The sequence below is a fragment of the Pinus tabuliformis genome, chromosome 2_1 (genome assembly GCF_031772625.1).
Source record: "Pinus tabuliformis cultivar Carrire ecotype Pingquan chromosome 2_1, CPIR1, whole genome shotgun sequence".
In the NCBI taxonomy this organism is placed as follows: domain Eukaryota; kingdom Viridiplantae; phylum Streptophyta; class Pinopsida; order Pinales; family Pinaceae; genus Pinus; species Pinus tabuliformis.
The window spans coordinates 604,039,969-604,059,900 of NC_142299.1; the positions used below are offsets into that span (position 1 = coordinate 604,039,969).

Below are 19,932 nucleotides of genomic sequence, written 5' to 3' on the forward strand. Positions count from 1 at the left end.
ATCATAATTAGACAAGGGAAATCAAAAACTCCCACAAGGGTCCATATCATTATTGATGATTCACCAAGTAAAAAGGAAGAAGTAGGATCCAGTGAGGGAAAGATTGAGGAGGTCACTTCTCCTAAAACCAAAACCAAGTCATCGTTAACATCTATGGGTAGGCCCACCACTAGGTCAGTGACCTTTAAGAAACCCAGGATACAAGTTGCCTTTGAGCAAGCATAAGAAGAGAAGATACAAGAGAGATAGTGTTTGCTACAGGAGAGGCAGAGTTTGCTACAACAAGAATAAGGGAAGCTATAGGAGCAGAAAAATGAGCTACAGAAAGAAGAAGCCACCTCAAAGCCAGTTGGAAAGGACCTCCAAGAGCTCCAAGAGCCTAATCCACAACCTAGCTTGGTGTCCTACTACAAATTTATTGGAGGAGGGATTATTCCTGAAGAAATTGCAATCCCACTCCTCTATGGGTTGGAGACAGAGAGAGGCAGAACCCACAGGTGGATGAAAATTGCCAAATCCAAGAATGTGGAATATGTGGGCCTCATGGAGGAGAAAGCCATTGAAATGGGCAAGGAATTGGGTGATTTGAGACAAAGGGAGTCTATTATGAAGGAGGAGCTACAGGCATAAAACACAACGTTGAGAGAGAGGTTGCATGAGAAATAAACACAACTTGCCACCATGGAAAGTCTCTCTATGGAAGCCCTGCAAGGCAGGATGTCTATTTTTACTTGTAGATTCAACACCTTATGTGATATGCTAAAAAAAAAGACAATAATCTACTCTACTCATCAACGAAAACCAAAAGTGATCAATGAAAACACCAAGAAGAAAAGGAAGAATTTCAATCGCACATAACACAATATTTTTCTGGGGAAAGCAACTCCTAAAAACCCCGACTATTTATATTACATTAACTAGAAGATATGAGACCCAAATACAATGATTGTTCAACCTAAACAATCCTTGCACAAGTACAATCTATCTCTTTGTTTCACAAACCAGCTCAAGCCAACACTTAGCCAATTCTACTGCCTGCCAAGCCCCTACTTCCTTGTGCAATTCTTGAGATAATTAGCCCATATTTAATTGGGAAAATGCCTCACCACAACTGTGCAATCCTTCATAACCCTTCTACTTATTGCATGAACCATCTATACAACTCAGAAAATTATATAACTGATAGTACATTGTCCCTGAACTTTAATCTCAACTGGGTCTTCTTCTGAACTGACATGCATGAGTTATTTATGAGAGAATTTTCAGTTAACTCGTGGAGCAATGAAGCTGCACTAAAGTTCCCACTACTAGACCTCCTACTACTTCCTCCAACTATTTGAACTAGTTTAACTGAATTTGACTCACTTAAACTGAATTAAATGATTACAACTCAAAAGAACTGAACCTGGGCCCCTAAAATTTAGGAATCACTCTACATGACTCTAGATAGACTTCCAACCCAAATTTATTGAGCCAACTAATTCAAATTAACTTAGTTAACTATTACAAGTTGCTACGAAAATAGAGTTTCAATTTAATTCCTAATTTAATTCAAGGACAAATTAAATTAGGATTTTTTGTTGCTATTTTTAACACTCCCTATCAACAAGAAATGGATTATCTGCTACCCTGATCCTTCCTCTGTGAAATTCGAATTTACATCTTGATGCCTTTGCCAAAATATCTGCATCCTCCTCCTATGCGGGAATGTAGTCCAGCAACATGATTCTCCTCTGCACACAATCTTGAAGATGATGATACTGGATATCAATATGCTTCGACCGATCATGAAAAATTGGATTCTGAGAGAGTTTGATACAACTATGATTATCAAAGTAAATCATTGTTGGATCCATCTGCTGACCAAACAAACCAACCAGAATCTTCCTCATCTAGATAGCTTCACAAGTGACTTGACGGGCAACCATGTACTCTGCTTTTTCTTAACTGTGTGCAACTGATCTTGGTTTCATGTTGTACAAAGAAATAGTTGTTGACCCAATACTGAAGATCCCACCTTATGTGATCTTCCTGTTGGATGGACTCCCTACCCAATCAACATCAGTGAAGCCTTGAAGCTTCACTACCTTTTTCCATTTATACCAAATAAAAAACTGAGTGGTGCCTCTGAGGTATCTCAAAACATGTTTGGCTGCCTTCCAATACAATTTGGTAGGCTTAACCATAGCTTGACTAAGCTGGTTAACTGCATAACACATGTTCGGTCATGTGTTCAACAAATACATTAGTGAACCCACAAGCTGTCTGTAAATAGTAGCCTCCACTACTTAACTGAAAGTAGCATCCTCCTTCTTCCAGTTACCAGCTAGAGGAGTCTCCATGGGTTTTTTTTTAATCCATGTGGAACTTCTTCAGTATCTCATTGGCATAATTTCCCTGAGAGACAAACAGTTCCTCATGGGCCTTGCCATACTTCGATCCCCAGAAAGTAGTGCATGAGCCCCAAGTCCTTCATTTCGAACTCTCTTACAAGATCCTCTTTGCAAGACTTGATCAACTTATCGTCACCTGTCATAATCAAATCATTGACATATAAAACAATAACCAATAATTTACCTTCAACCACAATATGGTAAAGGTTCGCATCTGCTTCACTTTTGGTGAAGCCCAACCCATTGAAATAGATATCAATCATGGTGTACCAAGCACAAGGTGCTTGTTTTAGTCCATGCAACTCTCGCTTGGGTCTGCACACATGAGACCCTTTTTTGGAGGTATCAAATCCTTCAGGCTGCTCAATATACACCTCTTCCTCAATCATGCCATTGAGGAATGTTGTCTTTACATCCATCTGGTGTATGTTCCATCCCATCTACGCTAACGGTGCTAAAATGGATCTCATTGATGAGCACCTTGCTACTGGAGCAAAAGTTGCATCGTAACCAATCCCCTCCACCTCAAAGAACCCTCTGGCCACAAATTTGGCCTTGCATTTCTCCACACTACCATCAGCTGCTTGTTTTACCTTGTAAAGCCATCTGGAACTCACCACTGATTTGTTTACTAGTCTTGGGACCACTTCCCAAACACTGGTCCTGATAATGGAGTCATACTCCTCAACCATGACATCGACCCAAACTGGTTGTTGCACGGCTTCCTCAGAAGAGGATGGCTCAATCTCTACACTCCCGCTCATCAAAGCCATGTAGCCAGTGTACCTCTCTCGTGACCTCCTCTACCTGCGTCGTTAACTGGTGGAGCAGTGAAGCTACACTGAAGTTGATCCCCACTACTAGACCTCCTACTAGTTCCTCCAACTGTTTGAACTAGCTTAACTCAGTTAAACTGAATTAAATAATTACAACTGCAAATAACTCAGCCTGGACCCCTAAAATTTAGGAATCACTCTACATGACTCTAGATAGACTTCTAACTCGATTTCACTGAGCCAACTAATTAAAATTAACTTAGTTAACTATTATAAGTTTCTATGAGAATATAATTACGATGTAATTCCTAATTTAATTCAAGGACAAATTAAATTAGGATTTCTTGTTGCTATTTTTAACATAGGAAACCATCAAAAACTTATGTTGTCCTCCTCAAAGAACAGTGGTTACAACTCCAAATAAAGACTCTAACATAATATGGGTCTCTTCCTTTTCAAGACTACAGACAGTTTATTGAGTTTTAAAAACAAACTAGTATGGAAGACTCAATAAACTTCCTAGTATGGAATACTAGTTTGTTTGTAAAACTTGTGGATATCTTGCGTAGATACTCAGAAGGGTTTTCCGATAATGCTGCAAATATGAAAATATGTTGCAGCGGGGCATACATTGTTTAAAGTCTAGTCAATACTTTTATTTTGTTGGAATAGTGGGGCGGGATCCAACACCAGGGCGGAGATCATTGCACTCTCGAGTGTATTATATTGCACTAAATGGTTATCCATTAAGGCGATCAATGTATTTGGTGTCTCCAAAGCAATTATTGAATGGGTTGCAGAGAGGATTTCCTTTGATCCTCCTATGTTTTCCTATTAGATGAAAATGATTAGGGAACATGATTGGTTTGTTTGGTGGGTTGACATTCACCCATATTTTCAAGAACATAATGGAATTTTTGATTCTCTATCTAAATTTGGCCATAGATATCATCTTGAGAAAATCATCTACTTTTCCTTCATCAATGACTATTATCATGGGACCATGACAATCTACTTTCCATGAGTACGTTTTTGCACAATGAAGACCATTTTGTTTTTATTTCGATAATCAGAACTAGCATATTTCTCTTTAAGTTGTAATGAACATATATGTAATTTCCATTGTTTTGGAATGTCAATCTGACATATGCTACATGGGATACATGGACTATATTGTTCACAAGGTCCTCTCTAGAGAATGGTGTTATTGATATGAAAGTCTATTGGCTTTTCTTGAATTAAAAATATTCATTTTCATTGATTAGCCCTTAGAAGGATTAATATCAAACATGTTTTTTATGTTAGATTTAAAAGGAAATTTCAAAATTCGAATTTTGAAGTTTTAGCTTCAAACTAGTCAAGTCGACCCTCCCTCAAGTCAAGTCGGCCCCACAAAGGCATAACAATATATAAAGAGCATTCGACCTCATCAAGGCACCATTCAACTACACATAAGCAAGAATTCTAGGAAGTTTTCGGGTCGCATATTTTGGACAGGCCCAAATTCTAGGCATGTTATGGGAGGCCAAAATTCGGCCTAGGCAAATAAAAAGGGGTCAAATATTGAAGGGAAAAAGTTTGACTTGACAAGAGAGTTCTTTGACCAAATTTGACCATAACTTGTTGGCCAATTTAATCTCATAGTTGACTAACTACATTAAATGTATCTTTTGTTGAACTGAAAAATTTCTCGAAGGAAAAAGTTGTTGGGTTTTCCCTCCAAGTGAGTTTTTTTTAGGGTAAATCTGTTTTCTTTGTTCTTTGTGATCTTTACTATCCTTGTGCTTTTATGGTTGAATTTCTTAAGTGTAATTGTTTAATAATAAATTGAAATTTGTTTAAAGAAAATCTACATCATAATACTTTTGCATTCTGATGTCATAAAAAAAATCATAATCTTATATTCTACAACTTATATGTAACAACAACTTCATGCATATTTTGGATTTAGGGACTGAAATTCTACATCAGCTAATTTTTTTGGAAAAAAAAAAAAATTACTTTTATTTTGAGAGAAAATGAAAATCACATATTGAATATACTCATTACTACATTTCATGATGGAAATTATATATATATTGAAAATAAATGAAAATTGTAGCAATTTATACGTTTTCACTGGTTATTGTGATTATTTTATTTTATTTAATTTTTTCCCTTCACAAATTTCACTTAATTGACATTTTAAGAAAAACATTAGTTAAGAGACATTAATACATCTCTTAATCAACATGCAACGTTCATAATCACAATTTTAGCATTTAATTTAATTTAATTTTTTCCCTTCACAAATTTCACTTAATAGATATTTTAAGAAAAACATTGGTTAAGAAACATTTAATACTTCTCTTAATCAAGATTCAATGTCTATAATCACAATTTTAGTGTGCTAATATGATTTCACACCTATTAATAGATGTTTATGGAATTTTTTTTTGGACAATGAGGAAATACTTTTAACATGTGTGTTGACAAAGTTAATTTCCATGTTTTAAAAACCCATTTACATGAAAGAAAGCAATCCTAATTTTTTTTTATCAGGAGTTTGATTTAGGAGACATAATATTATAAGTAAATTTTGTTATCCATAGTTGAAATTTTAAGTGGTTAAAATTTGTAAATATCGTTTAAATTTAAAATTTGTGAAATTCTTTTACTATATTCTTAATGGGTTTCAATCTTTGTTTAAATAGAAAACAACGTGAAATAACCCTAATGAAAATGTTGATGCTTCTCACTACTTGAGTCATACATAGAATGTAATTAAAGAAGCATTGACTCTCACAATGAATGCTAATATTGTTGAATGTAATTATTTTGCACAAAAAAGCTATTGTGAAAAAATAATAACATTTTTCTATCATTAAAAAACCCTAATTAAAGTGTTATGATGATGATGATGATGATAGTGGTTAACGTCCACTGAGACCAAATTGGTCTGTCAAACCTATAATTTTCTTAGTTTTTAATTGTCTAGCTCCTTGTCTTTCTTGGAGAGATTGGTGCTGTAGCTTTCTTTTTCTTTTTTTTCTCTACGGTCTTCCAACTTCCTTTGTCTTGCATCTCTTTCATCTCTTCTGGTTCTTGGGACATTGGTGTCTTAGCTTCGCGATCTATTGTGTTCATCCTTTTGAAGATAGTCGAAGAAGAAGTTTGGTCTAGGAGATCTGCTTTGCTGTTAAATGAAGATTTATTTTGTGTGGTATTCGAATCCTCATAACTGTTGATGCTTGAGGGGTTGTCGAGTTCACTTTTTTGTTGTTGGGCGGGGCTTTCTCCCTGCTTGTCTTGAGAGTTGTTTATTTCTTGCCCGATTTCTTGTGATTCAGAGTTTTCTCTAGAGTATTCTTCCACTACTTCAATCCTACAAAGAATGTAATTAAAAAACCATTGACTCTCACCATGGATGCTAATATTGTTGAACGTAATTATTTTGCACATAGAAACTATTGTGAAAAAGTAATGATCTTACTCCTTGCATGTTATTAAAGAGAAAGCACATAATGTTGACATTATCTATTCCAGATATTTATTTTTAGGAATGTTCATAATATTTTTCCCCAAAAAAATATACTCACTATTTTAGTTGAAAAATGAACCCCTTAGGTGTATTGCGATTGCATTACTATCTTAATTGAAAATGGAATACATTCTTTACATAAAAAAACTAATATGCACACTATATCCATCACTGAAGGGATTGTCAAAACTATATAAAAAAATTGAAATAGCAAAACAAGAATAGAGGCCCAAGTGGATCATTATATTTTTAGAAAAGTGAATCATTATATTTTTAGAAAGTTTAGTTGCATTTTTTTCAAAAATCCCTATGATAACAAATTATTTTCTAACTAATTTATAAAAAAACTAATTACATATACCATGTACTAAAATCTTAAAACAAAAATGATTATATAACTAAATTTCAATATGTGTTCACCATCTACTCAAGTAGAAATAATGTAATTAAATATTAAGAGAAAATTCCCAATAGAAAAAATATTTAATCTAATAACTGAAAAAACTGAATTAAAAATTTGTGCTTCACCATCTGCTAAAGACAATGAAACTAAATGTGAGAAAATTCAGAATGGAAAAGACTAATTATAGCTTGTTTATCTCAACTTCTAGTTCCTTGAATGAGACTATGCTCTAATCATCAGGAATCTTTCAAAAGTCCTGAAACTGATTATACCCAGAATGATATTTTTTATCAGTCATTGTTCCAAGGTCAATCTGGAACTATCAACATTACCAATCGATGAAATTTCGAAAATCATTAAAAGACAAGAAAGGTAAAGATTGTTAAAGGTTCGGAAGCCATTAAAAGGCAAGGAAAGGTAAAATTGGAACAAATGACCATACTGAGGATCGAACCCAGAATTTCTATTCATTAATTAATTAGTCTAATAACCAAAAATTCTAATTGAGCCGAGAGGCTAATTTACTAATTCGTTTCATCTGTTGCTGATGTTTCATTTCCTAGTGGGTTCTAATCAACTAACTTTGATTTCGGAACCGGAATTGGTTCATGACTCTCACCGATCGGAACCGGAATCTATCGCAATTACCTGAACTGTAGATTGAAAATGAACTTAATCCTTTGGAAAAGATGTATGTGACCCTGTAGGACGATGTGTGCCCCATATCCACGGCGCATTGCGTTTTCTCCTCTATCAAAACATCTTGCTGGAAGACAAAAATATTAGTGAATAGGATTATTATAGGAAAATGAGAGAGAGAGTTAGGAACATATAATTCCAAAAATATAAATGAGTAAAACTAATTTGCTACCACTTTTAATTGATGATAAATTTGTAGAAGGGCCAAAATTTGTCACTTGGATTTGATCATTCATCCACTGGATAGTGAGATATAAGTCTTTTGAAACCTGCAAGTCAAAAAAATTTAAAATTTTTTTCATTGCACATTTAAGGAGAGTAAACAAACCTTTAAACTCTTTTTCATTGTTTGATTCTTGTGAGTTTGAAACATGCCAAATGAATCCTACCACTCATGTGATCCCATCGTTGATAGGTGCTATTAAAATAACCTGAGGAAACATTCTTGTTGATGCTTACCAATTTTATCTCACTAAAAATTTCAAGCAAGACCATCGTCTAGCAGCACACAACCCAAAAGAGGAAGAAACACACCAGGAAGCCAAGCAAGGCCATCGTCCAGCAACACCCAGCCAAAAAAGGAAGAAACACACCAAGAAGGTAACCTAATGACCATGTAGGCGGACAAAAAATTCAAATTCAAATTTCAAATAAAGCGACTGAGGATAGGCCAATGGCGCAGCAGGTTGAAAATTCAAAATTTAAATTTCAGAAGGTAGCTGGTCCATCCATGCTTTAATTTCATGCACGGTCTACATAGGACGATGGCAACAAATGGAGATGTGGACGGTATAGGGCCTGTTCGGCTGTCATCGGAAAATTAGGTAAGCACGTCAGAGATATCAGATGTGATGTTGGATACATGTTATGGAATGCATGTATCACCATCCATAAAGAGGTCACGTCAATTTCAAATTTCAAATAGAGACGCTAAGGGACGATAGGCCAATGGCGCGACAGATTTAAAATTCAAAATTTAGATTTCAGATCGTCGCTGGTCCAACCATGCTTTAATTGCATGCACGGTCTGGACAGGACGATGGTGACAAATGGAGATGTGGACGGTATAAGGCCTGTTTCGGCGATCATCAGAAAATCAGGTAAACACGTCGGAGATATCGGATGTGATGTTAGATACATGTTATGGAATGCAGGTAACACCATCCACAAGGAGGTCACGTCAACCTCAAAAAGTTGCAGTATAGACTACTCCTTTTTTCGTGATTCCCAGCCTATACGCTATTGTACCACATTATATGTTTTTATATTTTTCTTTGGATTCATAGCCTTTACGCTATTGTACCACAGTATATGTTTTATATTTTTCTTCGGATTCAGCCTATACGCTATTGTACCACATTGGCGATGGTCTTTATTATGATTCATAGTACATATACGTACTTGCTCTTTCTCTGTGTCTCTTCGTATTTCTCTGGTAGCCAACTCCTGATGAACCAGTGACGAACCTACTTGGATCTTTCACACTCTGACAACCTCAACAGCGGCATCCATGCCTTCAAATGGCCTTGGTGTCCCTTCGATCTTTTGGTGAACCTCCTGCGAACTTGGGATGAAAGCACAGAGAAAACTACTACCACAACGGACTTATAAACACACAGAGGTACTCAATAACAGAATGGCATACTCATTTTATTTCAGAATGGAGAAAATTCTTACAGAGTTTTTATAGAAATGGATTCTATACAGAGATAGACTAATCTCGCATTTACCGGACTTTTCACAGCTCAAAATTGAGCAAGTTACTACCGGAGGCTCCTGGCGAGGTATAGGCTCTGTCTCAGAATCAAACTTAACACCCAAACACTTGACTCTTCTAATGGTTCGGCCACTTTAGGTTCTTACCAGTGCCGAGCACACTGATACGCAGGCTTCTCAAACCACCTAAGGACTTTGAGTGATTTCTCGTGTTGCAAGCAGATCAGACTAGATGTCCGCAGATGCAGAGCAGGAGAACACTCGACTCAAACACACACACGCAAAAACTCTCAAAATGCCGATGCCCAACAAATGAACCTTACCCTTCTTATATAGGATGAGAAGGGGGGACAAACATTACTGTTGGTCGGACAGAAATGACTTAAAGCTTAAAGAATCATTACTTTTCAGTCTTTATCAGAGCGACGTCCGCACAAATATTCGGGTCCATAAAACAGACCGAATAATTGCTTCCGGGTAACGCATGAGATATAGTCTGTAAAGTAGATTCGGACATTATGGCTATCTACACAGTGGATACTTTTGTACAAAAAGCCCACGGGAAAAGACTAGATAAGAATATTTACACTGTGGAAGCTTTTAAACAGTAAAGCCCACGGGAACTCTGGTCACAATTAAGCCCTTGTGACTGGTACGTAATCAGAATACAGTCAGATCAGGGAATCTGTTTCTTTTATAAAGTAGATCATCACATGCCTTTGTATAAATCCTCCGGACTATCATGGGTTTACCCAGTATGATTTGATGCTGGACTTTGGTTAAGACATACCATTCTAAGTGCTCTCTCATGTATTCCTGGAGGGAATAATTTGTCATGTGAAAAGGATCCCACTCTTGAACTGTCATTTCTTTGACTGTGCTGTATATACGATGAAAACATTCCCCAATGTTGTACTCAAAACATTTGTGATAGTATTTTCTTTCATATCTTTCATGATATACTGGGTCCATGGCTGTTCTGCTAACTCCATAATCTGTCCACCAATTCTGAAACCATTCACATTGTAGATTTTTCTGGGATGCTGCCATTGTACTGAATTTCAACTTTGTGTAATGGGTTTCTCCTCTGTCATCAACATTCATGAAGTCCCACCACAGCTTTTTATAATCTGAAAAATCATAAACTGTGTCAGGGAACATTACTTTGGGATCATTTCTGGGCCATCGAGCACATGGTTGGACTTGGGGTTGGTTGATCCACAAGTCTCTGGTTCGGTAGATGCAATAATAGCTTTCATAGATTCCTGTGTCACGGCCTCCATGGTGCCAGATACATCCAATGTCATGAAAATTCGTTTCTAGGGCCCGTCTTGCGGTTCCAGCATCTGCTTTTGCTTTGTCATACATCATATCATGGATCCATTTTCTGCCCTTTGGGTACACCTTTCTTTCAGGTACATAATGCTGGAGATCAGTGTGAGGCTGTAAGTTGGCATCAAGGACTTTTGTGTTCCTTAATTGCCATGTGGGTCTCCAATTGTCTCTGTATGTATCCCAGTCTTGATTATCTGGAATGGTTCTCAAGACCTCTTGTTTTTGGTGCTGGTCCCACTCAGTAATAATCATCATGATATGTGCTATATTTTGTTCAAGGTATTCCCTGCTGAGAAAGTCAGGAAGACAATTTTCCTTTCCTTTGATGTGCTCAATGGAAAAATCAAAATTTGCAAAGAGCGCCTGCCATCTGGCAAACTTTGCTTCTTCTGGTTTCTTGATGTCCTTGGATAGGACTTTCTTCATTGCTGATGCATCTGTTCTCAGAAGAAAAGGCTTGCTTATTAGATATACTGCAAACTTGTTGATGCAATTCCATGTAGCTTTCACTTCTCTTTCAATAACAGAATAATTCTGTTCTGCTGGGTTCCATACTCCTGAGGCAAACTGTACCACTTGTTCTTCTTTGTCAACTTTTTGTTTTAGAATCCCTCCCCAGCCTATGTCACTGGCGTCGGATTCAACTATTTTGAATGCCTCATCATCTGCTATGTACAGTATAGGCAAGGACTTTACCTTTGCTTTGATTTCTTGCACTGCTCTGGTATGGGCATCTGACCATTGAGGGGGATTTTTGCCAAGCCGCTTATTCAGCACTTTCCTGTCACTGGCACAGTCTTGATAAAAACTGCTTACATAATTTAGGCAGCCAAGGAACCTTTGCAGTTGTGTCTTTTCTTTTAAGACATCTGGAAATTTGTCTGCAAAATCAATGGCATGTTGTTGCAGAGAGATTTGTCCATTAGAAATCTGGTGGCCTAAGAACTTTATAGAAGTCTGAAATACTTCTATTTTCTTTTTACTAAGCACAAGCCCATTTTTCTTGACCAACTTCATGAAAATATTTACATGCTTGAAGTGATCATCAATATTTTTGGAAAAAATTAAAACATCATCAATATATACAAGTAACCAATCAAAATATGGCTTAAAAATATCATCCATGACCTTTTGAAACTTTGAAGGAGCATTTTTAAGACCGAATGGCATGACATTCCATTCATAGTGCCCTGCAGGAATACTAAAAGCAGTTTTGAACTTATCTTCCTCATTAATGGCAACTTGCCAAAATCCTGCTTTTAAATCAAATTTTGAAAATATTTTTGCCCCTGCAATTCTTCTGATCAAGTCTCCTTTATGTGGAATGGGATAAGTATCATCAGCCAAAACTGAATTTAGAGGCTTGTAATTTATCACAAGTCTAGGGATACCTCTAATTTGTTCAGCTCTTTTGTTTACATAGAATCCATAGCAATTCCAGGGGCTAGTGGATTCTCTGATCAATCCTCTGTTGAGCAATTGCTGAATTTCTTTTTGGCATAGTTCTCTGTATTCTTGGCTCATAGGGATCGCTCTGCTTTTACAGGGCTTTCCTGTGTATCCTTCTTTATAGGGCAACTTAATGGTATGTTGCTTTCTGTGCCGAAAGGCATTTGGCTCTTCTGAACAGCATTTTTCTTCCACTTTTCCTTTCAGTTCTTGGATTCTTCTTTTGATTTGGGGTAGTTTCAGCTGTTCTTCTACTCTTAATGTGCTTTTTAGATCTTTAAGATCTGATAGCAAAGATTCTGCTTTTTCTAATTTCTGCATGGCTTGAACCATTGTAGAAACCCTTGGAGTTGAAACATAAGGAAGCTCAATTCTTTTTCTTCTTCCTTTAGATGTGGGCACAGAAATGAAATAACCAGCTCTACTTCCTTTCAATCTGGCTGAGCCATGAGGTTCCACTGCAGCTAAAAAAACATTCCCTAATATACAATCAACAGGGATGTCTGCTATGGCAAACTTCATGTATACACAGTGGGTATCAAAACATAGTGAAGCTCTAGGAATTTCATATTTGAGTTTCTTATTTCCTAGGCCTACAACTTCTCTTTCAGCAGAGACCCAATATTTTTCTGGAACATTTCTGATGTTAAGAATATTAATATCTGCACCAGAATCTAACAATGCAGTCATGAAAAATATCTGGCCTTGGATACAGATTTTTACCTTGACATGATGTTGCTGATATGTGATGGTAAACAATCTCATATCTTGAAAGCCAAAGTTTGGGTCTGACCTTCCTTCATCAACCTGAATTTCTTGTCTATGGGCTGTTGTGTTCCAGGATTCTTCTTCTTTTTCTTCTTGAATCTCCTTGCCTTTCTTAATTTCTGCAATTTGAGCTTTGATTGCAGAAATCTCTGCTTTGAGTTAGTGAATTTCACCACTCACTTCTCCCAAAGTCAGGGATCTTACTTTCCCTGGTTTCTGGTGATGCATTTGGAAAGACTTAGTGTTCCTTTCATAGGATGCATCGACAAACAAAGGTTTCTTACCTGATTCTTTTAAGGCTTTTGATTTAAGCTGATCTGTGAATGCTTCTATCAGGTGGTTCTTCATGGCTCCTTCTTCCATTGTCCTAATATGTGATAAAATCTTCATTTCTGCTTCTTCTTCAACAGATGCCATTAGGACTTTTTCTTTAGGAGGCTTTGTTCTTTCTTCTTCTTCTTCGCTGGAACTGTACAAAAATTCAGAATCATCTTCACAAAATATATGACATGCACATTCTTCTGAATTATAGCAAGAACATTCAGATGATTCAGAATCAGTATACTGGCCCATGTTAACTTGAAATTCTTCTTCTGAAGTGCTAAAAGAATCAAGAGACGATTCCTCTAATTGCTGATGCTGGGCTGAGTCTTTGATAATAAGATTTGGGCACCTTTCTGTAGCATGGGTCGTTGATTTGCATCTCAGGCAAAAGCTTGGGCCTGAATGCTCTTTCTTAACCTGTTTGGCCTTTTGAGCATAAACAACTGTCTTTTTTCCGTTATTAAGCTTTGATTCTTTCCCTTGGGGACATCTTGAAGCTGTATGCCCAGTCTGGCCACACAACCAGCAAGTAATTTTGTTCCATTTGTCTTGCTTGGATGTATGCAAATGGATGTCAGAAGGAGTATAATAATGGGTTTTTGGGATATATTTGTAGTGGCCCTTCTTTTTATGGCTTTTATCCCTTGTAGAATACTTCCTTTTATTTTTTGGATAATCCCTTCGATTTTTGTAGAAAGTCTCTTTGAATTCTCTTTTGGCCCTCTTCCTAGACTTTCTCTTTTTGACCAATGGGTCATCTATTGTCAGTCCATATTTGCTGCAAATGGACTTTACATCTGGTAGTCTGGACAGTTTTTCCAAAGACTTGTTTACCTTTGAGCTGGTACAAAGACTTACCAGTGTCTTTGTAATAAGGGAATAAATTTCTCCCCATGTATAAGACTCAAAAGGTAACTGAAAAATTTCTTGCAATCTAATATAGTCAACAAATCTAGAGGGTAGAGCAACTAGATATACCTGCTTCCAGAGCAAGTTTTTGGAATCTTTCACCTGATAGATTCGCTGCATCCAATCTCTATGGAAATCATCAAATTGAGACATCTTATGACATTTGAGGTTCATCAAAATGACCTCATGTTTGTTGGCAATTTCTGTCTCACAGCCACACCAATGTTCTAGAATCATTGATGTTAGCGCGCCAATCATATTGCTTATTACAGTACCATCAGGATTATGAATAACATCTCCTTTTTCATCCTTGAGCACTTCTGCTTCCATGGTCTCAATAAGTTTAGGAGAAGATTCAGTTTCCCACCATCTGAGAAGAGTACCTGTAAAACATTGGATGATGGTTCTGCAAGCATCTACCTCTGATTTTCCTCTAAGACACATGAGTTTATATTCAGTATACATTAAATCAATCATCTGGCGAATTTGGCCAATGCTCATGTTGTCTAAGTTCCATTCTCTGTGGGAATCAGGGAAGAAAGTATGGGCTTCAGGCAATTTTCCCTTCCCTTCAATGTCAGGAGCAGAATATCTGGAAAATCTATGTTCAAGAGGCTCATAGATTGGGAGGATTTGTGTTTCCTGAGATTTTTGTTCTTCTGTTTCTGGTTCCCTGAATAAGGAAGCAATACTGATGTGTTCAGACTCATCAGTCTTTGAGGTGGTTTCTTTGGGGAACAGCAGAGGGAATTTATGTACATTCCTTATTGGATTCTCAATCATTATATTTGTTTTTACCAGGAAAGAATTTGGAACTAGCTTTTCAATTTTTGTGACCTGCATCCTTTCAAATTTCTCATTTAACCCAGTAAGGAGTGTCTTAGTTACATCAATATGTCCAACTAAGTTTTCTCCTATTTCTTCAATCTTATTCAATGATTCCTTGGTGTAAGAACAAGTCATGATGGAATCAAATTGTAAATTATTCAAACAAGAATTTACACAATTAAGTGAAGACTGTAAAATATCTACTTGCTTCTTTACATCTTCTGCTTTAGCCACATTCATTTTTAGACCCTTCAGAGCAGTATTGGTCCAATTTAACTGTTCACTAGCCTTTTGAATTCTACCATCAATTCCTAAGGCATTATCATCTTTTTGAACCAGGGGAATGGCTTTGGCTGCATTTGTCTTTTCTCCCAAGATGATTCCTTTATATGGGGGAAAAGTAGTAGGGGTTTCAACTGTGGATCCATCAATTGCAGTCCATCCATGCTTATCAGTGATACTGCTAGAAGTAGCACCAGTTAAAACATTTATAGGAGCAATTTTATCTTTCCATGAGTAGAAGGATATCCAAACATTATTTACTTCCATATAATGTTTCCAGTCTGCGGCTAACTTTCTTTTCTGATCTGGGGTATATCCTTGGTCAAATTCATCTGCTTGAGGATTTGTATACAAATCCCAATTCAACATTCCTTTCAATCATTGAGAACTGATTTGTGATTTTAAGCATCCATCCATAAGTGCAAAAAACTTATGCATTTCCATGACTGCAGGCCATTTACAGTCAGAAGGAATCTGTTTGAATCTGCATTCTGGAATCAGTTCTGATTTCTCAAGTTTCCCCAACCCATACCTTGGCTTTGCTGGTCTCATTAAGCAAATCATCTGAGTAAGCCTAGGGTCTTCTTCTTCTATACAATGGATCATGAGAACATGATCTGAATCGGGCTCAGGCTCATGTGGGAAAGGAATATCAGAACATTTAGGATTCGGGCATGAGCTGATAGAAGTAGATGGAGGAGAAACACCAGTACGAGGATTATGGTGCAGATGAACATTCTGTTCGGCTAGAGTAAGCAGATTTACGACATTTGTACAATCTGGACATTTTACTTCTAAAGAAGAAAAATTAACAAGTTGAGCTAATTCGAAAAGCTGTGGATGTTTACAAGAAGAAAAGGATGATGATGAACAGGCGGTATCAACAGTGGAAGGATCTCTGTAGTATTTGGATGTTTTACAAGCAGCGTCTATTCTTCTCCGATCAATAGTTGACCTGCGAGGAAAGGATATGGCTGCATTGGAAGCATTTTCAGTTATGTTGGTAGAAGTGATATTTCGGGGAATTTGTGGCCTGGAGTGATTGACAACCCAATGTTCAGGGAATTGCAGATCTTCCCATTTTATCAATAGATGTTCAATCTTTTGGTTCTTTGGGTCAGTTTTAACTACCACACTTGATTTGGAATCTCGACTGGGAGTATGACGGATTGCTGGCCATAAAGTGTTGGTATGTCTAAAACAGGCTTTGGTCTGGATGGCTATATTGTTCCTCTTTCTCTTCATATCAAAACCAGTAGTATGGATTTGCAGCTATAAGATATCTTTAATGGTTTCATCAAACACATATATAGAAAAGTTTGGGAAACAATCAAAGTATACTGGGCCATCAGACAAAGGAGCTACAATCCCTCCGATTATAGAATCTGTATATCTGTTGTGTGTTAGATCTCTAACAGTAGCAAGCACAAATGTTTTTAATCCTTTATGGACCAAAGGATTGATGCCAACCCGAATGCAACCAAGATGCAGATAATTTGTTTTTAACCTTTTTGCTTCTGCTTGTAAAGCCTGAGGATTTAACAGTGGTGTTGTCTGAATACTCTCAGAGTTCTCCTGAACTTGACTAACAGACTCTTTAATACTAATTCTTGATGCAGCAATTAAATGAAAAGGAGCTAAGTCACTATAGACTTCAGAGGGTGTTATATCTGGTAAAGCCCATCTTGCAGAAGGCTGAAATTCCTCATAAGTAAGTTCAGCAGAGTTTAAGGTTCTACTTGAACTATTTTCAAACATTTCTTTAAGAGGATTTTCTTCTGGATGTGAATCTTCTTCAAGCTCTCTAAATGAAACAGACTTTCTGGATGGCTCCATTTTCACTTAAAACAATATAGATCTGAGTACCAACCTTTTAGAACCAGACGTTACTGGCTCTAATACCAATTTCCAGCAGGGGCTCCTGTCACGAGCTTGCTCTTTCTCTGTGTCTCTTCGTATTTCTCTGGTAGCCAACTCCTGATGAACCAGTGACGAACCTACTTGTGAAAGATCCAAGTAGGTTCGTCACTGGTTCATCAGGGGTTGGCTACCAGAGAAATACGAAGAGACACAGAGAAAGAGCAAGCTCGTCACAGGAGCCCCTGCTGGAAATTGGTATCAGAGCCAGTAACGTCTGGTTCTAAAAGGTTGGTACTCAGATCTATATTGTTTTAAGTGAAAATGGAGCCATCCAGAAAGTCTGTTTCATTTAGAGAGCTTGAAGAAGATTCACATCCAGAAGAAAATCCTCTTAAAGAAATGTTTGAAAATAGTTCAAGTAGAACCTTAAACTCTGCTGAACTTACTTATGAGGAATTTCAGCCTTCTGCAAGATGGGCTTTACCAGATATAACACCCTCTGAAGTCTATAGTGACTTAGCTCCTTTTCATTTAATTGCTGCATCAAGAATTAGTATTAAAGAGTCTGTTAGTCAAGTTCAGGAGAACTCTGAGAGTATTCAGACAATACCACTGTTAAATCCTCAGGCTTTACAAGCAGAAGCAAAAAGGTTAAAAACAAATTATCTGCATCTTGGTTGCATTCGGGTTGGCATCAATCCTTTGGTCCATAAAGGATTAAAAACATTTGTGCTTGCTACTGTTAGAGATCTAACACACAACAGATATATAGATTCTATAATCGGAGGGATTGTAGCTCCTTTGTCTGATGGCCTAGTATACTTTGATTGTTTCCCAAATTTTTCTATATATGTGTTTGATGAAACCATTAAAGATATCTTATAGCTACAAATCCATACTACTGGTTTTGATATGAAGAGAAAGAGGAACAATATAGCCATCCAGACCAAAGCCTGTTTTAGACATACCAACACTTTATGGCCAGCAATCCGTCATACTCCTAGTCGAGATTCCAAATCAAGTGTGGTAGTTAAAACTGACCCAAAGAACCAAAAGATTGAACATCTATTGATAAAATGGGAAGATCTGCAATTCCCTGAACATTGGGTTGTCAATCACTCCAGGCCACAAATTCCCCGAAATATCACTTCTGCCAACATAACTGAAAATGCTTCCAATGCAGTCATATCCTTTCCTCGCAGGTCAACTATTGATCGGAGAAGAATAGACGCTGCTTGTAAAACATCCAAATACTACAGAGATCCTTCCACTGTTGATACCGCCTGTTCATCATCATCCTTTTCTTCTTGTAAACATCCACAGCTTTTCGAATTAGCTCAGCTTGTTAATTTTTCTTCTTTAGAAGTAAAATGTCCAGATTGTACAAATGTCGTAAATCTGCTTACTCTAGCCGAACAGAATGTTCATCTGCACCATAATCCTCGTACTGGTGTTGCTCCTCCATCTACTTCTATCAGCTCATGCCCGAATCCTAAATGTTCTGATATTCCTTTCCCACATGAGCCTGAGCCCGATTCAGATCATGTTCTCATGATCCATTCTATAGAAGAAGAAGACCCTAGGCTTACTCAGATGATTTGCTTAATGAGACCAGCAAAGCCGAGGTATGGGTTGGGGAAACTTGAGCAATCAGAACTGATTCCAGAATGCAGATTCAAATAGATTCCTTCTGACTGTAAAAGGCCTGCAGTCATGGAAATGCATAAGTTTTTTGCACTTATGGATGGATGCTTAAAATCAAAAATCAGTTCTCAATGGATGAAAGGAATGTTGAATTGGGATTTGTATACAAATCCTCAAGCAGATGAATTTGACCAAGGATATACCCCAGATCAGAAAAGAAAGTTAGCCACAGACTGGAAACATTATATGGAAGTAAATAATGTTTGGATATCCTTCTACTCATGGAAAGATAAAATTGCTCCTATAAATGTTTTAACTGGTGCTACTTCTAGCAGTATCACTGATAAGCATGGATGGACTGCAATTGATGGATCCACAGTTGAAACCCCTACTACTTTTCCCCCATATAAAGGAATCATCTTGGGAGAAAAGACAAATGCAGCCAAAGCCATTCCCCTGGTTCAAAAAGATGATAATGCCTTAGGAATTGATGGTAGAATTCAAAAGGCTAGTGAACAGTTAAATTGGACCAATACTGCTCTGAAGGGTCTAGAAATGAATGTGGCTAAAGCAGAAGATGTAAAGAAGCAAGTAGATATTGTACAGTCTTCACTTAATTGTGTAAATTCTTGTTTGAATAATTTACAATTTGATTCCAGCATGACTTGTTCTTACACCAAGGAATCATTGAATAAGATTGAAGAAATAGGAGAAAACTTAGTTGGACATATTGATGTAACTAAGACACTCCTTACTGGGTTAAATGAGAAATTTGAAAGGATGCAGGTCACAAAAGTTGAAAAGCCAGTTCCAAATTCTTTCCTGGTAAAAAGAAATATAAAGATTGAGAATCCAATAAGGAATGTACAGAAATTCCCTCTGCTGTTCCCAAAAGAAACCACCTCAAAGATTGATGAGTCTGAACACATCAGTATTGCTTCCTTATTCAGGGAACCAGAAACAGAAGAACAAAAATCTCAGGAAACACAAATCCTCCCAATCTATGAGCCTCTTGAACATAGATTT

The 19,932-nt window shown here is 37.0% G+C and overlaps 1 pseudogene; it reads right to left on the reverse strand.

Annotated features, from left to right (window-relative positions):
• Positions 1–10,875, reverse strand: part of LOC149201924 (potassium channel AKT1-like) — a 49,187-nt pseudogene extending 38,312 nt beyond the window's left edge.
• Positions 10,876–19,932: the final 9,057 nt, after the last annotated feature.